Source organism: Octopus bimaculoides, chromosome Z (genome assembly GCF_046866305.1).
Source record: "Octopus bimaculoides isolate indiv1 chromosome Z, ASM4686630v1, whole genome shotgun sequence".
In the NCBI taxonomy this organism is placed as follows: Eukaryota; Metazoa; Mollusca; class Cephalopoda; order Octopoda; family Octopodidae; genus Octopus; species Octopus bimaculoides.
In genome coordinates, this window is record NC_142944.1 from 48806578 (window position 1) to 48829628 (window position 23051).

At 37.1% G+C, this 23051-nt stretch overlaps 1 protein-coding gene across 9 annotated transcripts in view; it reads right to left on the minus strand.

The window, feature by feature from the left end:
• LOC106875156 (uncharacterized) overlaps window positions 1-23051 on the minus strand; it is a 416143-nt gene that overhangs the window by 319411 nt on the left and 73681 nt on the right. For 2 of the 9 annotated variants that reach the window (XM_089365264.1, XM_089365260.1), the window contains exon 2: window positions 16305-16378. The exons of the other annotated variants lie outside the window; for them this stretch is intronic. The gene's annotated coding sequence lies outside the window, so the exon portion shown is untranslated. The remainder of the gene's footprint in view (window positions 1-16304; window positions 16379-23051) is intronic. 9 annotated transcript variants of the gene reach the window in all.

A 23051-nucleotide genomic window follows, 5' to 3' on the forward strand; every position in this document is an offset into this window, starting at 1 on the left:
ACTTTCCACAGATAAACCTAATCTGTTTTTTACATTTTTACTCTGTTCTCTGATACACGGTCCCTTTTGATTGGAATTTTTTCCTCCTCTTTTTTTTCTTATGAAAAGAAAAACTCTACATTGTATTTTGTCCCCTCTGTGTTCAGCCCTGTGTGGCTGAGAAAGAAAGAAAGACAGAAAGGAAGGAAGGAAAGAAATCTGTCTGTCTATCTCTATCTATCTGGGCAAGTGTCTTCTACTATAGCCTCGGGTTATAGTAGAATGGATTTGGTAGATGGAAACTGAAAGAAGCCTGTATATATATTTGTGTGTGTGTGTGTGTGTGTGTGCCTTTGTGTCTGTATTTGTCTCCACACCATTGCTTGACAATTGATGTTGGTATGATTACATCGATGTAAATTAGCATTTCAGCAAAAGAGACTGATAGAATAAGTACTAGGCTTACAAAGAAAAATTCCTAGGGTCGATTTCTTGGTGCAGTGCTCTAACATGGCCACAGTCAAATGACTGAAATAAGTAAAAGCATATATATATATATATATATATATATATATATATATAGAGAGAGAGAGAGAGAGAGAGAGAGAGTGGGGAGCAAGTATAACAAGGTTTTCTAACCAAAATTTAGCAGGCTATAAGTGGAAGACAAACTAGTGTAGTGTTATGTAGCCTGCACCAAATTTTTAACTTCCTCATTTCTTTTTAAGACATATCGACAACATCAACATAGCAGATACTTATCTGATGCAGGAAATGAAAAATAGAAAAAGGTATGCCGTACTCATTGCATTGGCACCAACAACTGAGAGTGGTTTTAAAGATTACCAATGTCGTGAATGTGGTCAAATTCTTCAATATTTGAATTCAGGAAAGAGTTGGAGGGTTTCTATAGTAGATAAGGAAACATTGTCAGTGGCGAGATGTCATCAGGATGGTTGAGTTCATCCTGTAGGTTGACAACCCCAGTAGGACATCAGATATAAATCCTACATGATGAGGAATTCAGTGTGCAGCAAGATACAGAAGAAGCATGTGATTATGTCACACTCTCATATAAATTAAGAAATAAATCTAGTCAAGTTAACAGTTCCTTGTGAAGATAACGTATGTTGGTCAGGCTTGAAAGATCGATTGTTATAAAAATCTCCTTGAAGCATGTGAAGATACAGGCTTGAAAGCAGAGCAATTTTCAATCAAATTTGGACGTGCAGGATTTGTTGGACACAGTGGGAGGCATTGTTGTTGTTGTTACTAGGCTTAACTCATCATGAGTGATATCTAAACTACAGCGGAAAAGCCAAGCCAGTGGATTTGGTTAGAAAGAGATAACGAGCAATGGCTAGAAGAATATTGAGTGAAACTTAGCTTTGCATGGTACCACCATGAGTGCTTCTTACATGGCATTGGCACAAGACTCTTACATGGCATTGGCACAAGACTCTTACAGGGAGACTGGTCTTAATACTTCCGCTGCAGAGTGTAGGTCTTCTTGAGTACAGCAAAGCATCAGGTATACACAAGTAGTAATGGAAATAGTAATGGGAGATAAATGCAGTTACACTTGCAATGAATGTTTACATGCAGCACAAACACACACACACAAATACACACACACATATATATACACATGTGTGTGTGCATATATACATTTTACTCTTTTACTTGTTTCAGTCATTTGACTGCGGCCATGCTGGAGCACCACCTATAGTTGAGCAAATCGACCCCAGGATTTATTTTTTGGAAGCCTAGTACTTATTCTATCGGTCTCTTTTGCCGAACCACTAAGTTACGGGGACGTAAACACACCACCATCGGTTGTCAAGCGATGTTGAGGGACAAACACAGACACACAAACATATATACATATATATGACGGGCTTCTTGGTTGGTCCGAGGATATAGTAGAAGGCAGTTGCCCAAGGTGCCACGCAGTGGGCCAGAACCCGGAACCATGTGGTTGGTAAGCACGCTACTTACCACACAGCCACTCCTACGCCTATATATATATATATATATATATATATATATATTTTTTTTTTCAAGGCAACAAAAGAGTTGGATAGACTGCCTCATGTCTCACTCAGCTCTCTCAGTTCAAATTGTGTCTGTTACCATAAGGAATGACATTCTGTCGGGAGTCATGAAGGACTCAGCAATTTGAAAAACAAACGGAACAATTTCTTATATATACACAGATACAAACACAACACATATATAAACATGTGTATATATTATATATGTTTATGTACAAACAAACACACACACACACAAACAAAAACACACATACAATGCAATGAATTTGGAGCAAGAACACACCCAAATTAATATACAGATGGAAAGAGGGTAGGAGAAAAGAGAAAGAGGTGGTGAGAGATTGGAAGATTATACATATCTGTCTGTCTGTCTGTCTGTCTGTCTGTCTATCTATCTATCTATCTATCTATCTATCTATATCTATATAAGTGTGTGTGCAATATATCTATCTATCTATCTATCTATCTATATCTATATAAGTGTGTGTGCAGAGAGGGGGATGTGTGTATATATATATGTGCATATGTGCATGCGTGTGTGTGTGAATGTGCATACATAGTGAGAAATATATAAATGTAATTTGTGTAGTTACATGCAATGTGTGAATGATAGTTGAATAAAGAGAGGAACACAGTAAAGAAAATGGTGAGAGAGAGAGAGAGAGAGAGAGAGAGAGAGAGAGAGAGAGAGTGAGATCGAGCAAGAAAGAGAGAGAGAGTGAGATCGGAAGGGAGAGAGATCGGGCAAGAAAGAGAGAGAGAGAGAGAGAGAGAGAGAGAGAGACCAAGTGGCTGTAAATTAAAAAGATTGCTGAGTAACAGTATATTTTTTGAGAAGTGTCACAAACTAGTAGGTTGGGATATAGCAAGTCCTTGTAGAAAATACTGCAAAAACTGGTATTTCAGGTAGTGGTAGTTGTATTATTAGAAATGGTAAGAATCATGATGATACACTATGGGTGTAGTGTATGCATGTGGAGTGGTAATGGAGGCGACCGGGGAGGGGTAATTTGGTTGAGATGCTTCTGCTGGTGGGAGTGGTCGTGAAGGCAATGGATAGTACTGTGGGAGTGTGTGTGCATATATAGATAGATAGACACTCACATATGGATATATATATATATATATATATATATATATACTTTCTTTAAAAGCAGCAGAAATATAACAAAAGACTGTTACTCTGAGTTTCACGTTCCCGTTCATCGGACATTTCTAACAAAACTGTCCGATGAACGGGAACGTGAAACTCAGAGTAACAGTCTTTTGTTATATTTCTGCTGCTTTAAATAAAGCATATTACTCTACCTCTGGTATTTGAGTACTCTTTTTTCCACCTTGTTGCACATTTCATGTGCTTACTCCGGTATATATATATATATATATATATATAAACATTATATGAGTATATGCATATATATGTACATGTATGTACATACCTTCCTCTACATGTACATATAGATACATAACTGGGTACATGATGTGGCAAAAGAACATGGACAAAACGATAAACAAGGTACAACAAACAAGCAAGCCACGTAGAAACATCTCCTTCATCAGCTGCCACCACTAAAACACCGGCGTTTCGAAGAATTAAGGCAGTACGCATCGTTGAAATGGTTCTTCCCACGAACACAAATTAAATTATTTTCGTGGAGGGTAGTGGCGGACGGAAAATATATATATATATAAACACATATGTACACTCACACATACATATTTATATAGACATACATATACACACACACACACACACATATATATATATATATATATATAGGCATAGCTGTGTGGTAAGAAATTTGCTTTGCAACCATATAGTTCCAGGTTCAGTCCAGTGTGTGGCACCTTGGGCAAGTGTCTTCTGCTATAACCTTGGGCTGACCAAAGCCTTGTCAGTGGATTTAGTAGACAGAAACTGAAAGAAGCCCATCATATATCGTCGTCGTCGTTTAACGTCCGCTTTCCATGCTAGCATGGGTTGGACGATTTGACTGAGGACTGGTGAAACCAGATGGCTACACCAGGCTCCAATCTGATTTGGCAGAGTTTCTACAGCTGGATGCCCTTCCTAACGCCAACCACTCAGAGAGTATAGTGGGTGCTTTTACGTGTCACCCGCACGAAGGCCAGTCAGGCGGTACTGGCAACGGCCATGCTCATCTCGCTCGAGAAACCTCATGTGTCACCCGCACAAGAGCCAGTCCAGGGGCACCGGCAACGATCTCGCTCGAAAATCCTACAACAATCCCACACAAGAGCCAGTTCAGGGGCACAGGCAATGATCTCGCTCGAAGAAATTTCATGTGTCACCCGCACAAGAGCCAGTCCAGGGGCACTGGCAACGATCTCGCTCGAAAAACCTCATGTGTCACCTGCACAAGAGCCAGCCCAGGGGCACCGGCAACGATCCCACTCGGAAGATTTCATGTGTCGCCCACACATGAGCCAATCCAGGGGCACCGGCAACGATCCCGCTTGAAAGATTTCATATATATATATGTGTGTGTGTGTGTGTGTGTGTGTGTGTGTGTGTGTGTGTGTGTGTGTGTGTGTGTGTGTGTATGTCTGTGTGTGAAAAATAAGAAAATAGAGATAAATCAATTAATAATTATTTATTAATTACAAAAATAGACCTAATTTGTAATTAATAAATAATAATTAATTGATTTATTTCTATTTTCTTATTTTTCTTTAATAAATATAAACCTCGGTTTACCTAATTACCTTTTTGTTGAATATTAAATATATTATTCAATATTAAAAATAGATAATAAACCAGTCAATTCATTGGATTTTATTATCCCTTAATGAGGTATGTAACCTTTAATTGAGCTATATATATGAGTATATATATATATATATGTGTGTGTGTGTCTATCTCCCCACCATCAGTTGACAACCAATACTGGTGTGTTTATGCCCCCATAACTTAGTTTGACAAAAGAGAACGATATAATAAGTACTAGGCTAACAAAGAATAAATCCTGGGGTCGATTTCTTCGACAAAAACCCTTTAAGGTGGTGCTCCAGCATGGCTACAGCCATATAACTAAAACAAGTAAAAGAGTAAAAGAATACACACACACACACAAATATATGCATATGTGTACATTCATAGAAGCAAATGAAAAACAAAATACTCATAAACTCATTTGTTACACACAGACCCTCATAAAATTGGTAATAAGCCCAGGTTAAATGTGAAATTTAGGCTCTTTATTTTAAACTACATGCCAAATATTTTGGTACTCAGAGCTAAATACACACAATTCATGTATGGGGCTACAGGAAAACATATCTAAATATACATGATAGAATAAGACAGAAAGAAATTGACTAAAGAATTGGAACAATTTATATAAGAAAACGTAATTCTTTATCAAAGGACCCTTTCTTTGATTGTAAGTGGCATGAGAAGGTTTCCTGAAAAATAAGGGACCTATGTCAATTGTTCCACCAAGAATCCCATCTGCATAGGTTCCATCTCTCTCTCTCTCTCTCTCTCTCATACACACACACACTGATGGAAGAAGTACTTACAGAACAGGCTTGACAATAAATAAGAATCCCAAAAGGACTCTGCAGACTCGAGACAATCAGATTTCATCAGTTCCTTAACCATAATGTCCTGACAGTTTTAATGCTTGAATATCAGATGTCATAAAAGACACCATTTCGAGCGTGGCCGTTGCCAGTACCTCCTGACTGGCCTTCGTGTGGGTGACACATAAAAGCACCCACTACACTCTCTGAGTGGTTGGCGTTAGGAAGGGCATCCAGCTGTAGAAACTCTGCCAAATCAGATTGGAGCCTGGTGTAGCCTTCGGGTTCCACCAGTCCTCAGTCAAATCGTCCAACCCATGCTAGCATGGAAAGCGGACGTTAAACGATGATGATGATGATGATGATTGTCTTCATTGCAGAATTCTATCACACCAACTACAACCAACAATGGCATCCATCTGGTTGTGGTTGCCGTTGCTTGGTGTAATCACTGGGAAATTGCCTCTATTGCGATGCTCATCACTTATCTCTGAATCTCTTATAGCTTTTACTTGTTTCAATCATTAGACTGTGGCCATACTGGGGCACTGCCTCACCACCTTGAAGAATTTTAGTTGAACAAATCAAACCCAGTACTTATGTTTTTTTTTTCAAGTCTGATACTTATTTTATCGGTCTTTTTTACTGAACCAGTAAGTTACAGAATGCAAACACACCAACACCGCTAGTCAAACAATGGTTGGTGGACAAACACAAACACACACACACTCACACATGGTGGGCTTATTTCAATTTTCACCTTCTAAATCCACTCACAAGGCTTTGGTTGGCTGACTTGGGGCTATAGTATAAGACGCTTGCCACACAGTGGGATTGAACCTAGAATCATGTGGTTGGGAAACAAACTTCTTACCACACAGCCATGCCCATGCCTATGAAGCACAAAATCAAAGTGTGGATCCAATCGCCAGGTGAACTATTAATGGTTGGTGGATGGAATGCTGATCATTTGAGATGAATGGTAAAGTGGTTTAGTGCTATTATTTGCATTCAAATAATTCTCATATTTTTTTTTTCTCCTTTGTGTACATTAAATAAATTGTTGGGACAGAAGAATTCATTTGTTTTAAGCTTGTTTTTCCATGATAACATGAATTAGATGACTGCATATTAAGGCATTGTTTCATAGATGGATGCTCTTTCTGTCACTAACCCTTACCTGCTTTTCAAGTAAGAGATTTCTTACTGCACACATCTTTGAAAGTGCAAAGCCACTTAAGAATTTGAAAAAAAAAAAAGAAAGTTAAAGGCAAAACTATGTTTTAAAATAGAAATTCTGAAACTGGGTAAAAGAAAAAAAGAAAAAATGACAATTGCTTCCCTTGTTTTTAGTAATCATACTTATATATATAATAGAATTATGAATATCATATTTTTTCTTTTTCAAAATTCTTAAGAATTGATATGGATTTTCTAACACTTTATATTAAAAAAAAAACACACAAAAAACATGGTGCACCTAGATACCCCTCCCTTGTGTTGCAGCAGAATGCACCATTTGAGAATCACTTATCTAAAAACAACAAAAGAATTTATATTCTTCAAAGTATGTTATTTTATTTCAGAAGAAATTGTCAAAAGCAAATCAAACAACAATTTGTCTTGGAAGAATGTAGTCAAAAGACAACATACAGTTTTAAAGATAGTAGTTATATACCTTACTTTGTATTCGCTAACACTTTTTAGTTTTTATTTCGTTGATGTATTGGAAATATTCTATGAAAGAGAAATGCATATGTAAAACAGTAAATAATAATAATAATAATAATAATAATAATAATAATAATAATAATAATAATAATAATAATATCTACCATTCCTCAAGTAATGACATATTCCCTTTAAGACTTTTAACAACTTTGTGGATGAAGGAATGGCAGTGTGGTTAGGAAGTTCACTTCGCAAGTAAGCAGTTTGGGTTCTGTTCCATGGCATGGTATATATATATCCTTTATGAAAATATATTTTATATTTCTTCTTTTACTACTTTCAGACACTAGAATGCAGACATGCTGGGGCACCACCTTGAAGAATTTTCAGTGGAATGAATTGACTCCAGTACTTATTTTATTGATCTGTTTTGCTGAACTGCTAAGTTACAGAGATGTAAAGACATCAATACTGGTTGTCAAGTGGAGGTGAGAGATAAAGACACACACATACATACATACATACATACACACACACACACACACACATATATATATATATATATATATATATATATATATATATATATATATATATATATATATATATATTATATAAAAACATGCTTCTTATCAGTTTCTGTCTACCAAATCCACTCACAAGGCTTTGGTCAGCCTGAGGCTATAGTAAAAGACTCTTGCCCAAGGTACCACACAATGGGGCTGAACCCAAAACTATGTGGTTGGGAAGCAAACTTCTTACCACTCACCTACACCTGTTCATAGATATGTTCTATGCCTTATGTTGACAAAAACCATGTCAGTGGAACCTCATCATTGGGTCGCTAAAGTAGCGAGTTTGTAGTGCTGCAGTATTTAAGTTTTCTGCATTCTAGGTACAAGCTTCCGCAAGGTCAATTTTTACCTTTCATTGATTCTTTTTTTCCAGGGGGTGGGGGACAATAAAGTACCAATCAAGTATTGGGATGATTTCTTTCTCCCACTCTTTCGCTATCATCATCATCATCATCATCCTCATCATAGTCATTGTTTTTTAACATCCACTTTTTGATGCTCGCATGGGTCAGACGGAGTTTGTTGAGGCAGATTTTTGTAAGGTATGACACCTTTCCTGTCACCAACCTTCGCCTATTTCTGAGTAAGGTGATATTTTCCTTCAGACAAGGTTACCACTTTCATGATGATGACACTCGTTTCCAACTATCACACAAGGAAACAGTAACATACTCAAACACACATATATGAGTGAATATATGATGGGCTAATTTCAGTTTCTGTCTATCAAATCTACTCACAAGGAATTAAAATAGAAATTAAGCGTAATCTTGCTAAAAAAAAAAAAGCCTCTACAAGAAATTCCGCTTAACTATCAACTAGAGTAGAAGACACTTGCTCATGGTGTCACAGAGTGGAATCGAAACCTGTAACCATGCAGTTGTAAAGCAAACATCTCAACCACACTACCATGTCAAAGAGTATGAAAGGCTGAAGTATGAAAACCATTGTGTGTGATAACAGAGCAAGGTACCAGTAACAGAAGAGGAAGATTCAGACGTACAGTTTAGCGATATGAGGTCTGGATGGCTGGACCTTAGAGTCAAGTTCACACTAACATGTCTTATGTGAATTACATCTTGCAGAGACAATAGCATCAGAAAACAAGACAAGACAATGATATCCGAGATGCTACAAGACTGAGGTGAGTGATGAAATATGATATTTCTACATGGGGTCAGGGGGGCCAATCCAATCTTTGGCAACATGGGAGAGAAAGAAAAAAAATGCATGATAGAATGACAATGATGATGGCAATGATAGTTGCCAAGAACCACTGCCACCATCACCATCACCATTATTTCAGATCTTCTCTGCTATGCAGTATTGCTTGTATATCCAAAAATCCCTAGCCGTCTACCCCTCCTTATCTTTTAGTCATACACCTATAGTGACCTGTCCTGTAGTACTTTGTCCACTGGTACTGAAGTCATTTCTACCAAATTACCCTCTCACCACTTCTAAACTGATTCCTACCACCCTATCTCTCTATCTAACACTGTTTATACATGTGTGTACACATGTATGTATGTCTCTATATGTATGTCTCTATATGTATGTATGCATGTATGTATGTATGCATGTATGTATGTATGTATGTGTGTGTGTGTGTGTGTGTGTGTGTGTGTGTGTGTGTGTATCACTAGCATCAATTGCATTTTCTGTCTCTTCAGTCAAAACAGCTTATATTTTTCACAAAACCACTCCTTTTCTTCACAGCCCTACCTCTCTGGAGCTCCTCTCTCTCTGTGTGTGTGTGTGTGTGTGTGTAGACTTAAGAGGAACTTGAAGTATAATCCAGCTAACAAAGAAGCCTTTATAGTGGTCACTGGACCTACTAGAAATAACAGCCAAATATTCATCAAATCAAACATTTTTTTTCCTTGAACAAAAAAAAAAAGGGAATGAAAAGGTGGGTAATATGAGGCAGCCCTCCTATATACTTTGCCTTAAAACAAAAGATGGATATTTTTTCCCAGTTAAAGATTTTAATCATAGTCTATTGCTGCTACTACTGGAGCAAAGCTGGCTTGTTGGGAATAAACAACCAGTATTACCAAGTTTTAACAAGGCTTTTATTTTGCTACACCGCATGGTATTGCTGGATTACGGTTTTGATTTCTTCATCTTCATCACCACCACCACCACTACCACCACCATCAACCAAAACTAATAACAATTTCTAACATGAGCATAACGAGGGCCTCAAAATATTGAGGAACAAGAAAAGTCTGTTAAACGAACTCCACCACTTCCTGATTGGCACTTTCTTTTATCTAGCCTAAAAGGATAAAAATGAAGAAGTTGGCCAGCAATTCCAGGGGACTGTCTTAAGTCGATTACATTGACCCCCACTTATTTTATTTTATTTTACTCATTTTATTGCCCCCTCCCCTCCAAAAAAAAAAAAAAAGGTGAAATGCAAAGTCAACCTCAGTGGAATTAGATCTCGAAATGTAAAGACCAATGAAATGCCATGAAGCATTTCGCCTGGTGTGATAACAATTCTGCCAGCTCACCACCTTAAAAAACTGGAACAAATATTGCAAAACATGTTTGTCCGATGCTTTGTGGACTCAACCAACAACACACTGCCCTTGTGAAAAATATAAATAATGCAATAGGACAGTGGTTCCCAAACTGTGGTCTGCAAAAGTAGTACTGGGGGGTCTGTGAACATGTTAAGATGACAGACCTTTCCAATATTCTGGGATCCAAGGGAAAATTCATTTAAATAAAAGGAGTCCTTGGTAGTGAAAATGTTGGGAACCATGGAATAGAAGGAAGTGTAATTCTTCAATGCTGTTTTAATTCTTTTGCAGAAGATTTCCTGAAGCGACTACACTACATGTGTGTGTGTGTGTGTGTCTGTGTGTGTGTGCATGTGTGTGTGTATGTGTGTGTGTGTGTGTATAGTTTATTTCAGTTTATTTTTATGGGTTTTTAGCATAGCATTAAGCTGACTAAAGCCTTATGAGTGAATGTGGTAGATAAAAACTGAAAGATGTCCATGTATATATATATATATATATATATATATGTGTGTGTGTGTGTGTCTTTGTGTATGTGTTTGTTTTCCACCACTACTCGACAGTCAGTGTTAGTTTGTTTATGTTCCCCGTAACTTTGTGGTTTGGCAAAACAGGCTGATAGAATAAATACCAAGCTAAAAAAAAAAAAATAATAACTGGTGTCTAGTTATTTGACTAACCCTGCAAGGTGGTGCCCCAGCATGGCCACAGTCCAATGACTGAGACAAGTAAAAGAGTGACAGATAAGAATTTGGATGGATTTTGTTAAAATAACTTACACATTCTATTCAAACACCAAGTACAACAAAAAGACATTTTAGGCATTTTCCTCCATTTATGAATTCTTAAACACCACAAAGCATCTTTTGTTAGGCTCACCATTTTCATAAAGTATGTAAACACAACTGACTCCGTATCAACAGTTCTGAGTATTTTACTTTAAGTGGTTTTACCATGTTCTCCTGAACAAGCAGCCTTGGGATTTATTCCCTAAAATAACATATCGATTTGCCTGGATATCAGGGAACATAACGTAACAAAAAAAAATTCTTGCACAACATCATAATAGAAGATTCTTCTTCATCATCATCATCATCATCATCAATTTACCATCCACTTTCCCATGTCTGGTGCTTTTCCTTTCGCCAACCCTTGCTTTCCAAGCAAAGTAATATTTCCCTCATGGCTAGACATGTACTTGCACTGTACTGGAAATGAACAACACTGCTTTTATGACAGTGAATATCATTTACGACTATCATGCAATGTCAACACACATACACACACACATACTCACATTTCTTATCTCTTTATTACCCACAAGGGGTTAAACATAGAGGAGGCAAACAAGGACAGACAAAGGGATTAAGTCGATTACATTGACTCCAGTACATAACTGGTACTTAATTTATTGACCCCCGAAAGGATGAAAGGCAAAGTCGACCTCGGCAGTATTTGAACTCAGAACGTAGCGGCAGACGAAATACCGCTAAGCATTTCGCCTGGCATGCTAACGTTTCTGCCAGCTCGCCGTCTTTCTGCCTACCAAATCCAGTCAGAAGGCTTTGGCTGACCTGGGACAACAATAAAAGACAACTGGTCAAGGTGCCATGCAGTAGGACTGAACCTGGAGCCATTGTGGTTGGAAAACAAACTTCTAACCACACAGAGACACACCTGGATTTAAATATGCAAACACTTTAAAACAAGAAGGTAATCTCGGGTGGGTTGACTCTGAAAGGGTTAATCCATTCCTGAATCAGAAGTAGAAAAGCCAAAATAAAAACATAAATCATAAATAATTATTCTATTTTTCATTTTTTGTTTTTTCCTTAAATCTATTTACTATTTGCTGACAGCAGACCATCACTAATTCCAATAGATTCCACTGCTTTACTATAATGAAGATGTCTGAATTTAGTTTTCAAAAGATTTCTCTATTCTTTCTTTATCTCTCTCTCACTCTTTCTGTTGCTTTCTTTTGTTTACTCTCTCTCTCTGTCTCTCTCTCTCATCCTCTCTTTCACGCTTTCCATTATTTCCTAACTCTTCTCCTTTTGCTTCTGTTTCTGTTGTTGTTGTTGTTGTTGGTGTTACTAGTTTGTGCCTCTTTTCCTCATCCCATCACATCTTTATACTCCTCCTCTGTCCCTCTCTTTACTTCTGCTTCCTTCACCACTACCACCAGCACCACCACCAATGCTATCCCTTTAGTTAAGTTTTCACGGTGAGTGTTCTATTTAATTTTAAATAAATACACACTCACAAACTTGTGTGTGTGTGTGTGTGTGTGTGTGAGTGTGTGTGTGTGCACATATATATCTGTCTGTGTACGTGTATATACACATGCAAACAGACGAGCATGTACAAAAGGTAGCATCAGTAGGTGGCGTTGGCGGTGATGGTAGTGGTGGTGGTGGTGGTGGTATCTGCCAGTGTAGGAATGTGTTGATGCAATGTCTGGTTAGACTGGCATTAAACTTTACCAAAGTAAATACCACCTAAACTGGTATTAGAAGACGTTCACAGTGGATTTCAGGTCCGTTTCCGGCTATTCTCCTCCCTCCACATTCCTCCCTGCTTCTCTTACCACTCTCCTTCGTATCTACCCTTGCCTCTCTCCCCCCTCACTATCTAAAATTATATAGGAAGTCGTATGTACGTGTGTGTGCATGTGTGTGTGCGCGTGTGTTTACGCACACACACACACACACAAATATACTCACACATTGATAAGTGCATGCACTTTTTAGATGTACAAACTGAATTAAAAAAAAAAAAGTGTTTTATATGCACACATTTAATATACACACATCATGAGTGAAAGAAAGAACCATTATGCAGCAACTCAGTCTGCAAGAAATAACAGCCAAATTCTCTAAAATCACAAACTAGAGTATTTAAATAATAAGGATGCATTGGATATTTTTCAATCTGGTTTCTCTCTTTCTTTCTCTCTCTCTCTCTCTCTCTCTCTCTCACACACACACACTTCTCTTTGCTTATCTATTATCATCTCTTCTTCCTCTTTCCCCCACCCCCTTTTTTTTTTTTCAAATTTTTATCTCTGCCAATACTTTCTTGCTTTCTTTCTGTCCTTGACCTTTCCATCCCTCTGCAACTCCTTTCCCTCTTTCTCTTTCTCTTCTCCCCCACCCCACTCCCTCCCACATCATGGCATCTCAAAATTTTTTTCTACATCTGCAACATTGGAAAATACCGTGTTTGAGTTACACGAACAAATCTTGACAATCACAGTATAATCCTAACCCTTTAAGTATATTCAAACTGGCCATATCAGGCCCAAATATTCTACCCCTTTTTTGTTCAGACTGACCAGATGCAGCCTCTCACACCTACCCTACAATGCCATTCTGAAACTAAAACAAATACATCATCAAAACTGTGACGCTTTGAGATCATACATGATTAATTCAAAACAATGTGGATAAATATGGATTAGATTTGACAGAGTAATCTGAATGCTGAAGGGCTAAAGATATAATCACAATTAAAAAGTCAAGGATATGTGTTTAAGACGTCCCCTTTTCAATGATACGATTTCAGATTTGGTTTCTCAGCAAGAACCATGCATGTTTGTGCCCATGTGTTTGAGTTTATGCATGTGTAAGTGTGTGTCATTGGTTCCATATGTCTTCATTTTGGCACCTATTGGGCAACAAGGATTGTTTCTTTATGTCCATCAGCTCAACAGTTTGATGTACAAATGCCAATGGAATAAAGAATACATCTCTTGAAAATGAGTAAGGGTTGATGCTAGGAAGGGTATTCAACCACAAACTACTGCTTCAAGAAATCTCATTCAACCAAAGCTAACAAGAAGGAAAAGGAAACAACAGACAAGCCAAAAACAATGGTGATGATGATGGTGATGGTGATGACGATGATGATGATACAGAAGTTGAGCACTAATGAGTTAAAACAATCTTTCTGTACAGATGGTGTCATGGTAAACACATATTGATAATAGATACCCTTCCCGAGCCATGAAGGCTCAAAGGGCCGGTTCAGTGGTGGGACACCAGTCCTTCATAGAATTACTCATTTTTGCAACATGAAAATGAAGTGTTTTGCTCAAGAATACAACGTATCACCAAGTCTAGAAATTGAACCATAATGTTATGATCATGAGTCCAGCACCCTAACCACTAAGCCACATGCATTCACTTAAACACATATACGCCATGTACCATTAGGTTTATGGTTGTAGACATCACTGAGGAAATGGGGGGTGGATTTCAATATCATCTCTGGTGGTGGTGGTCATGATTGTAGAAGGAGAAAAGACAACTAGAGTAGCAATTATTTTTTTTTCCCTCTTCTTCAAATATAAAACCAAATGTAGTTTAACATGTCATTCTATGTCCTGCAGATCCTCAGCTTCTGATGGTACCACAATGGTGTCATGATGACATGTGGCACCGTGTCATCATGACATTCAACCTTTAAAAAAAAAAAAAAAAAAAAAAAATGACAATCTTGCAGATTGGCATCTCTTCAATGGAAGAAATTGGATGTGGTTTGATCTGGAGAAAGATGAGTTCAGCCATGTTTAGAAAAAGCTCCAAGACATGTCATATGTCATGAAGAAGAAGAAGTGACTGCAGTATTGATACTTCATTTACCCCCAGATTCACCAATGAAAGGACAAAAGGCAAAGCTGATCTCATCAAGGTTTGAACTCAGAGCCCAGCAAACTGGGACAAATACTGCTACAAACTCTACCTGCTGCTGTAATGGCTGCAACAAGTCACCACCTGGAGTTTATTTATAAGCCACCTTTTTATCTGTTTCAGTTATTGGACTACGGTCATGCTGGAGCACCAGTCTGAAGGGTTTTAGACAAAGAAATCAACCCTGGTACTATTCTATCAGTCTTTTTTTTTTTTTTGCTGAACTGCTAAGTTATGAGGACATAAACAAACCAGTATCAGTTGTCAAATGGTGGAAGACAAATACAAAGACACACAGACATTTATATATATATATATATATATATATATATATATATATATATATATATATACATACATACATACATATATACATACATACACACACACACACACACATATATATATATAGATAGATAGGGTGATAAATTGAATATTAACCACTTGGTTTTAAATTGAATTAATATTCAATTTATCACCCTATCTATATAAATAATAATTTTATATACATATATATACATACATACATATATATATATATATATATATATATATATATATATATATATATATATATATACATACATATACATATATATATATATATATATATATATATATATACAATACGCAAACACAGAGACACAAGATAGCACCAAACAGACAGGAGGAACCAAAAGTGATAAAAATTATCAATCTAACTCACAAAGAACTAACAGCAAACCAAATCAATATACTCTCCAAAGGGCTCAAGTTTACACCCACCCCACAACGCCCCAACTACAATGAAATGAAAGAAGACATCGCGGAATTCTGTAGAAAATAACGACTCGCTGAGGAACTATACAACAAATACAACGAGGACGAATCGTTGGTCTGAAATAGAAGTAACTACACCCCTTCAAAAGGTAAGAACAAAACTCTAGATCATTTCTGTGAACACATCTCGAATTACCCGTATCAACATATGCACAAACAAAAACACAAACCAAACTTCAGCAAAAAAGAATGGGCTGAGATGAACAAATTAAAAGATGACAAAACAATAACAATCAAAGAGGCTGATAAAGGGAGTGCAGTTGTCTTAGTGGACATGGTGTGTGTTTGCTCATGTGTGTATTTTTCTCCACATGTCTTTGCACTGGCACCACTCAGTGATACTGTTTAAATCACCAAGTGGTTTATGCTCTACATGAACAAAAAGTTAAGCAGCTCAATGGTTTGTGTGATGTTAGGGAATAAAAGTATATATACCTTACACAAAGACAAGTAATGTTTGGCACCAGGAATGACATCTGTTAGTAGAATAATGCCTCAACCAATCCTGTCTGAACCATATATGAAAACAAAAAAATACAGATGGTGATGGTGATGCTGGCAAGTAGTTGCCCACTATACAAAAGTCTGAACTTGAGAAAATAGAGGAGGAACAAAAACAAAGAATACTTATTGTAAATTTGTCTATGTGACATGTACACATCTCTTTGGTATTTCATTTGCTTCAGTTGTTTTAATTGTGGCCATGCTAGAGCACTGTCTCAAAGGGCTTTAGTTGAATTAACTGACCCCAGGGCTTTCTTTTTTAAGCCTAGTACTTATTGTATTGGTCTCTTTTGCTGAACTGCTAAGATACAGGGATGTAAACACACGAACACCAGTGGTCAAGTGGTGATAGGGGGACAAACAGACACAAAGACACACACGCACAACTATATACATATACAGGGTGCAACGGGTAAATTGTCACCATTTTATATTTTTAATTTTGCGCATACGCATCGTTTGTTTTTGATTTTGTCCACTATATAGTATAGAAGGGTCAGTTGGGTGCCGTCCGAGTAAAACAGCACCATGATGCAATTCACTCAGCCAGAAATTTGGAAATGACATGCTGTACTGATCTGCATTTACATCAGAAGCCCTAATGTGAACATTTCAGAGTATTTGGGTGTCACTCTGAGTACAGTGCAATTTGAGGACATATACCAAGAGTGATAAAGATCAAACATCCAGTCAACATCATGGTGTTTGGAGTGATCACTAGTGATGGTGACATTATGCCTCCATTCATCTTCCCACACGGCCTCAGACTCAACACGGAAGCCTAAATCAAGTGCTTGGAGGAGGTAGTGCTGCTCTGGGTCAAGAGGGTGGCTGCTGGAAGACCCTATGTCTGCCAAAAGGACTCTGCACCATGCCACACATGTAGGAGAACCCAGTTATGGCTGTCAGAAAATTTCTGTGAGCACATCACCCCTAATCTGGCCTTGATTATTATGTGTAGGGCGCAGTTGAACAAGAGACCAAGAAAACTGCTTGTAACACCAAAGACGAATTGAAGGCAAGGATTATGGCAGCATTCACCAACTTAAACAAGGAGACCATCCAGAAGAGCTGCAGGAGATTCCAGAGTCATCTGGAGGCGGTGGTTGAAGCCAATGGCAATTTTATCGAATAAGTTTACTCTTTAGTATTTCAAGATATTTCTATGTAACTTTGGTAAATATATCTGTTAAAATGAGATGACAGTGTTATTTCGATTTTTGCGTAATTTAGATGAGTTATTCATTGCACCCTGTGTATATATATAATATATATATATATAAATATATAAAGGATAAAGAGAGCAATGGTAAGGTTGGAAAAATATATTTTATGGATAGAGTCTTACAGCTGTTTCTGGGAAGATCCAGTACTTCCCTTCATCAGAGACAGAAATAGTAAAGGAATCGATTATTATATCCATAGGCGGAGAGTTTTAGTATGAAGTGATAATATATATATATATATACAATGGACTTCTTTCAGTTTTCGTCAACCAAATCCACTCACAAGGCTTTGATCAGCCTGAGGTTAGAGTAGAAGATACTTGCCCAAGGTGCCAGGCAGTGGGACTGAACCCAGAACCATGTGGTTAGGAAGCAAGCTTCTTACGACACAGCCACACCTGCACCTTGTTTGTTTTGTTTTTTTTTTCAGAAAAAAGGATGTACTAATTGTTGCTCTCTATTCTATGAAACTGTGTATATAATGAGTGGGAAGTGAGAATGTGTGGCATTCATGATTTTCCAAAGGGCATATCAGTGATATGTATGAAGAGAAAGGTTTTAAGAATGTACTTCAAACTGTGTTGCTGTCTAAGGAATCAACATTTTAGACTGTTATTTTGTCCCTACCAACACAGACAGATATTATGTGTTGTTCTTATTCATCTCAATTATGTGTTATTTTCTCTATGAGGTGACACACTGCTCTCTTGCTCTCCATTGAGCTCGGTATTCTGTCTAGTTAATACACTTTATTATGCTGGAGTACAGGAAGGAAAAATGTTGATTTCAAGTTGGCCAATTTCTTAGTTAAATTGCTGTTGGTCATGTGCGTGTTACACACATGTGCTTGTATATGTGCAAGTGTGTGTGTGTGTGTGTGTGTGAAAAGGAAAACCTACGGGAGCAGTCTATAGTAAAAGTGTCTGGAAGCAAAATGTAGGAAAAGGAATACAGGCTAACGGAACCAAAAGGAGGATGTCTTTTGGGCAAGTGAGAAATACTACAAGGTAGTGGCAGCTAAATTGTATATTTCTTACAAAAGAGACAGCTGTTTGATAATTATAATTACTGGAAGCAGAATTGCCATGCACAGCCATACATCACACACCAGCACTGCCATACACCACACATCAAACATGCACTATACATGAACATTACCATAAACCATATTGGTATATATATAGTTGACCAAAAACTAACTGAATGGTTCAGGAAGCATAATTCTATTTATGTTCAATGTTTATATATCTCCTCATCATATATGATACTCTATACCATGCATGGGCAACCTGTGGGCTGCATGTGGCCCTTGACATGATGTGTGGCCCTCGACAAGTTTCTAGGCTACTAATTTGCAGCATAACCTAAGAGTAGCGACATCTAAATTTCTACCTAATATTGAAAATATAGTAAAGAATGTGAATGTGTAAAAAAACTCATTGATGGCTTTCCTATAAGTAGGTTATCTCCCTTGGCTAGGCGGCGCTCCATGTAGATAATTAAACTTCCGGAGGCTAACCCACGCCATTGTTATTGTTTTACGTCTTATCATGGATATAAAGCAGCTTGATGATTCAGCTATCGAAGTACTTACTGTGCCTGAGTTAAAGAAATATTTAAGATTATATGGACAGTGTGTTACTGGAAGAAAGGCGGACTTGACTGAAAGGTTGAAAGGAATAAAAATTCTGTTGATGAAGAATGTCAACAAAGTAAATTCATCGGACGATAAGTCTGAAGTATCGGACGATACTTCAGACAGGAATAAGCAGAAGCTTATATCTCCTCTCGGTGAAGTATTGCCTGATCTAAAGATCTTTGTAAGTTGCCGAATTTCACAGATAATGACATAATTACCTCGTGCTACGGATGAAAGCAAAGCAACAGTTAAGGAGTGGCATATTTTACCACGACAGACACGTACACAGCATCGAATACCACGATGTGAGTGAAAGCTGCTCTCACTGTATTTTCCGGTGTCTGGTAATCCCTTCGATACCGACATCAAACCAAAAAAAGAATCCTGACCACAGAGTGTGGGTAATTATGTCAAATGTCACTGGCAATGTGCATTCAGCTGATTGCAACTGTTAAAGCAAGTCACTGAGCATGCGTACATGTCATACGGGAGAGTTCCAATCAGGGGTGGATAACACCTTATAGGAAAGCCCTATAGAGAATGATATCTGTTCTTTAATAAAATATCAATGAATTTTCTTTTTCTTTTTTTACCTCAATATTTTAAATTATAATTCATTTACACTAGTAATCATCATTATTATGATTAGGAAATAATTACTAAGACTAATACAATTAAGAACTGCAAAAAATTCAGTGTAAAGTGGGCAATTAATATTTCATGCATATGTGTTTTATCATGTGGCCCTCTCCCACTTGAAAATGATACAATGCAGGCCCCCATTTGAGAACAGTTGCCCATCCCTGCTCTATACCTTTCAAAAACAAGGTGTTGAGCACTTTTATGTTTTCTCCTTTTCTTTTTTTTCTACATTAAAAAAAAATGAATGAAAAACAATATGTAATTGTGTGTGACTGCATTCGTATACATGTGTCTGTGTTTACATTCATATATGGGCATGTCTTTATTTTCACGCGCATACACGCACTAGAATGTATACACAGGCAGGTCTTCGGAACGAAGTTAATATACTAAATGGATCCAAAAATTAATCATCTAGATTTCAAGTGTTGAATTTCTCATGTCAAACTCAGTTATATTGTTTTATGCAGCTTTTATCATCAAATACTGCTTCGTTCCAGGCGGTACCACAGTACCAGTCATTGGGTTATTAGTACTGTGCTGTTCTTGGACAAATAGAATCACTCCGCTCCTTTATCTTAATTAGATAATCTTCCATTCATTGTCATATCAGTGTCAGATTACAAAGGCCTGCTCATACTTTCTGTTGTCAGTTCATAATAGCTGAAGACTCGGGATTGTTAGTTAGTTAGATGATGATAGCAGAGCTTAAAGCAGATAGCTAAAGTAAGTATTGGTTATTGAATCAAAGAAAATACTTATTGTATTAGTTGGTTGGGTGCAGAATGAGTACGGTGTAGAGAGGGAGGTGTGGCATTGATAGTGTATTGCAGTGTGTTTGTTTTCTCAGATATCAAAACTATGCTTTTATCAGTGAGTAAAGTGCTGCACCCAATGACTAGATGGCCATAGGTTCAAACCCTATCATATTTGCAACAATAACAACAACAACCACCCCTATTAACGTCACCAACGCTTCTATTAGTGCTACTACCAACACAACCACCACCACCACCACCACCACCACCACCATCACTAGTACCACAGGTGTGGCTGTGTGGTTAAGAAGTTTGCTTCCCAACCACATGGTTTTGGGTTCAGTCCTGCTGTACAACACCTTGGATAAGTGTCTTCTACCATTGTCCTGGGTTGACCAAAGCTTTGAGTGGATTTAGTAGACAGAAGCTAAAAGAATCCTGTTGTATATGTGTGTGTGTGTGTGTGTGTATCTGTCTGTCTCTGTGCTTGTAATTTATCTTGTACCATCGCTTGGCAACCAGTGTTGGTTTGTTTACATCTCTGTACTGTAAACAGATGAACAGAATAAGTACCAGAATTTAAAAATAAAAATAAAAAATTACTGCAATTGATTTGTTCAACTAAATCCTTGAAGGCGGTGTTCTAGCATGGCCACACCCAAAGACTGAAACAAAGGATATAAAAGACTTATTTAGCTAATGGAAGGGAGTTTGAGCCTGTGCCTGATCAGAGTCTCCCAGACAGGTGAGGCTGACATGTAGTCCTAGATCAACTTTGATCCTGTAAACCTATAATAGCATATAGAATGAAATTTAGTCTTTGATCCATCTGAAAGTCAACAAGATAAAGTTGAAGGTGATGGATTGGCAATATTTTTAGAGAACTAGACAAAATGTTTTGTGGTATTTATAAATAATAAACCAGTACCAGTCAAGTACTGGACCCAATAGAATTGATTAAACTTGCTCAGTGAAATTGCTGGCCAAGTGCCAGTCCATGTCAGCATGGAAAATGGATGTTAAATGATGATGGTTAAGTGCTGATTATTATTGATTTTAAGTTTGATAAATGGATAAACCAATTCATCAAACAGTATTGGTTTTGCTTTTCTCTTGGACATCATCAGTGGCATAGAAAAGCAAAACTTGCTTGGATGGCCAACTGCTAACTTCCATAAAACCAGAATAGGAAAAAAAAAAAAAAAAACAAGCAAATTTATAAATAAATTTCAGGTGGTAATTTGACACAATCATTACAGCATCAGATACAAATGTTTGCATACATAGAGATGTGTGTGTGTGTATGTGATAGGTCCAATCTTGAACCTTACAAGGGAACTTAGCAGATGTTGATACTCATGCTGTTAAATTTGAATGGTGAAGGCTATCCAATATTCTTGTATTACATCATCTTGCAATTATTTTTACTATATTTTTCTACATTCCAAGTCTTGGATAATCTTTGGGACAAAAATGTGTTACCTTGCTTTTATCTGGTGCATAATTACGCTAAAAATTTTCTGATTTATTTTTTCTTTTTGTTAAATTGTGAAACATTTTATCAAAGATATTTTGCATAATGCTATTATAGTTTCTGGATTTCCACCAGGAAATTCTAATTGTTTTACTATTCCATATAATTTGATAGTGTTAAAATATTTTTTGAGGTTCATGAAATCTCCAATATTATGATTGTCATATAGTACTTATTTTATTTTCCTTTCTTTTGTACCAGTTCTCGTGTTTTATCAAGTTTACAACTATTGTAAAATAAAAACCAGCCATTTTACATAATTGTTAGTTTGCTAGCATGGATATTTCTCTGTTGGAATTTCACCAAGATTAACTTTGCTTTCAGGCCTCGATGGTCCATAAAATATATAGCAAGGTCAAATCATCTTGTTAACAACAGCTTTTTATTTCTATGATATCACGATGATGATGATGATGATAATGATAATAATAATAATAATAATAATAATAATAATAATAACAATGATGACGATGATGATTTCTTTCAACAGATGAGGGGGACAATACAATGACTAACATAAAATGTGAGGATTTACATACAATGAAATGATATAAAAAAAACAGGAAATAGAAAGTATACACGATGTACAATAAAACAAAGAAAGAAAATATACACCAGTTACAAAAAACAAAAAAAGGATGAACTGATTTGATTCTCCCAATACAGGAGGACCTCTAGGGACAATCGTAGAACCCCACCATCCGAGATCTGTCTGAACACCAAGGGTAAGTGTTTTCTCCAATTCACAGGTCTATACTTAAAGCAGAGTCATCTGCTCTTGCCATTCTTGCATCTTTCACTTGAGGACAGCGACTCCTCCTCCTCCAACCACACATTCCTTTTCAAATGAAACTGGAAAAAGCTGATGAGGAATGTCTT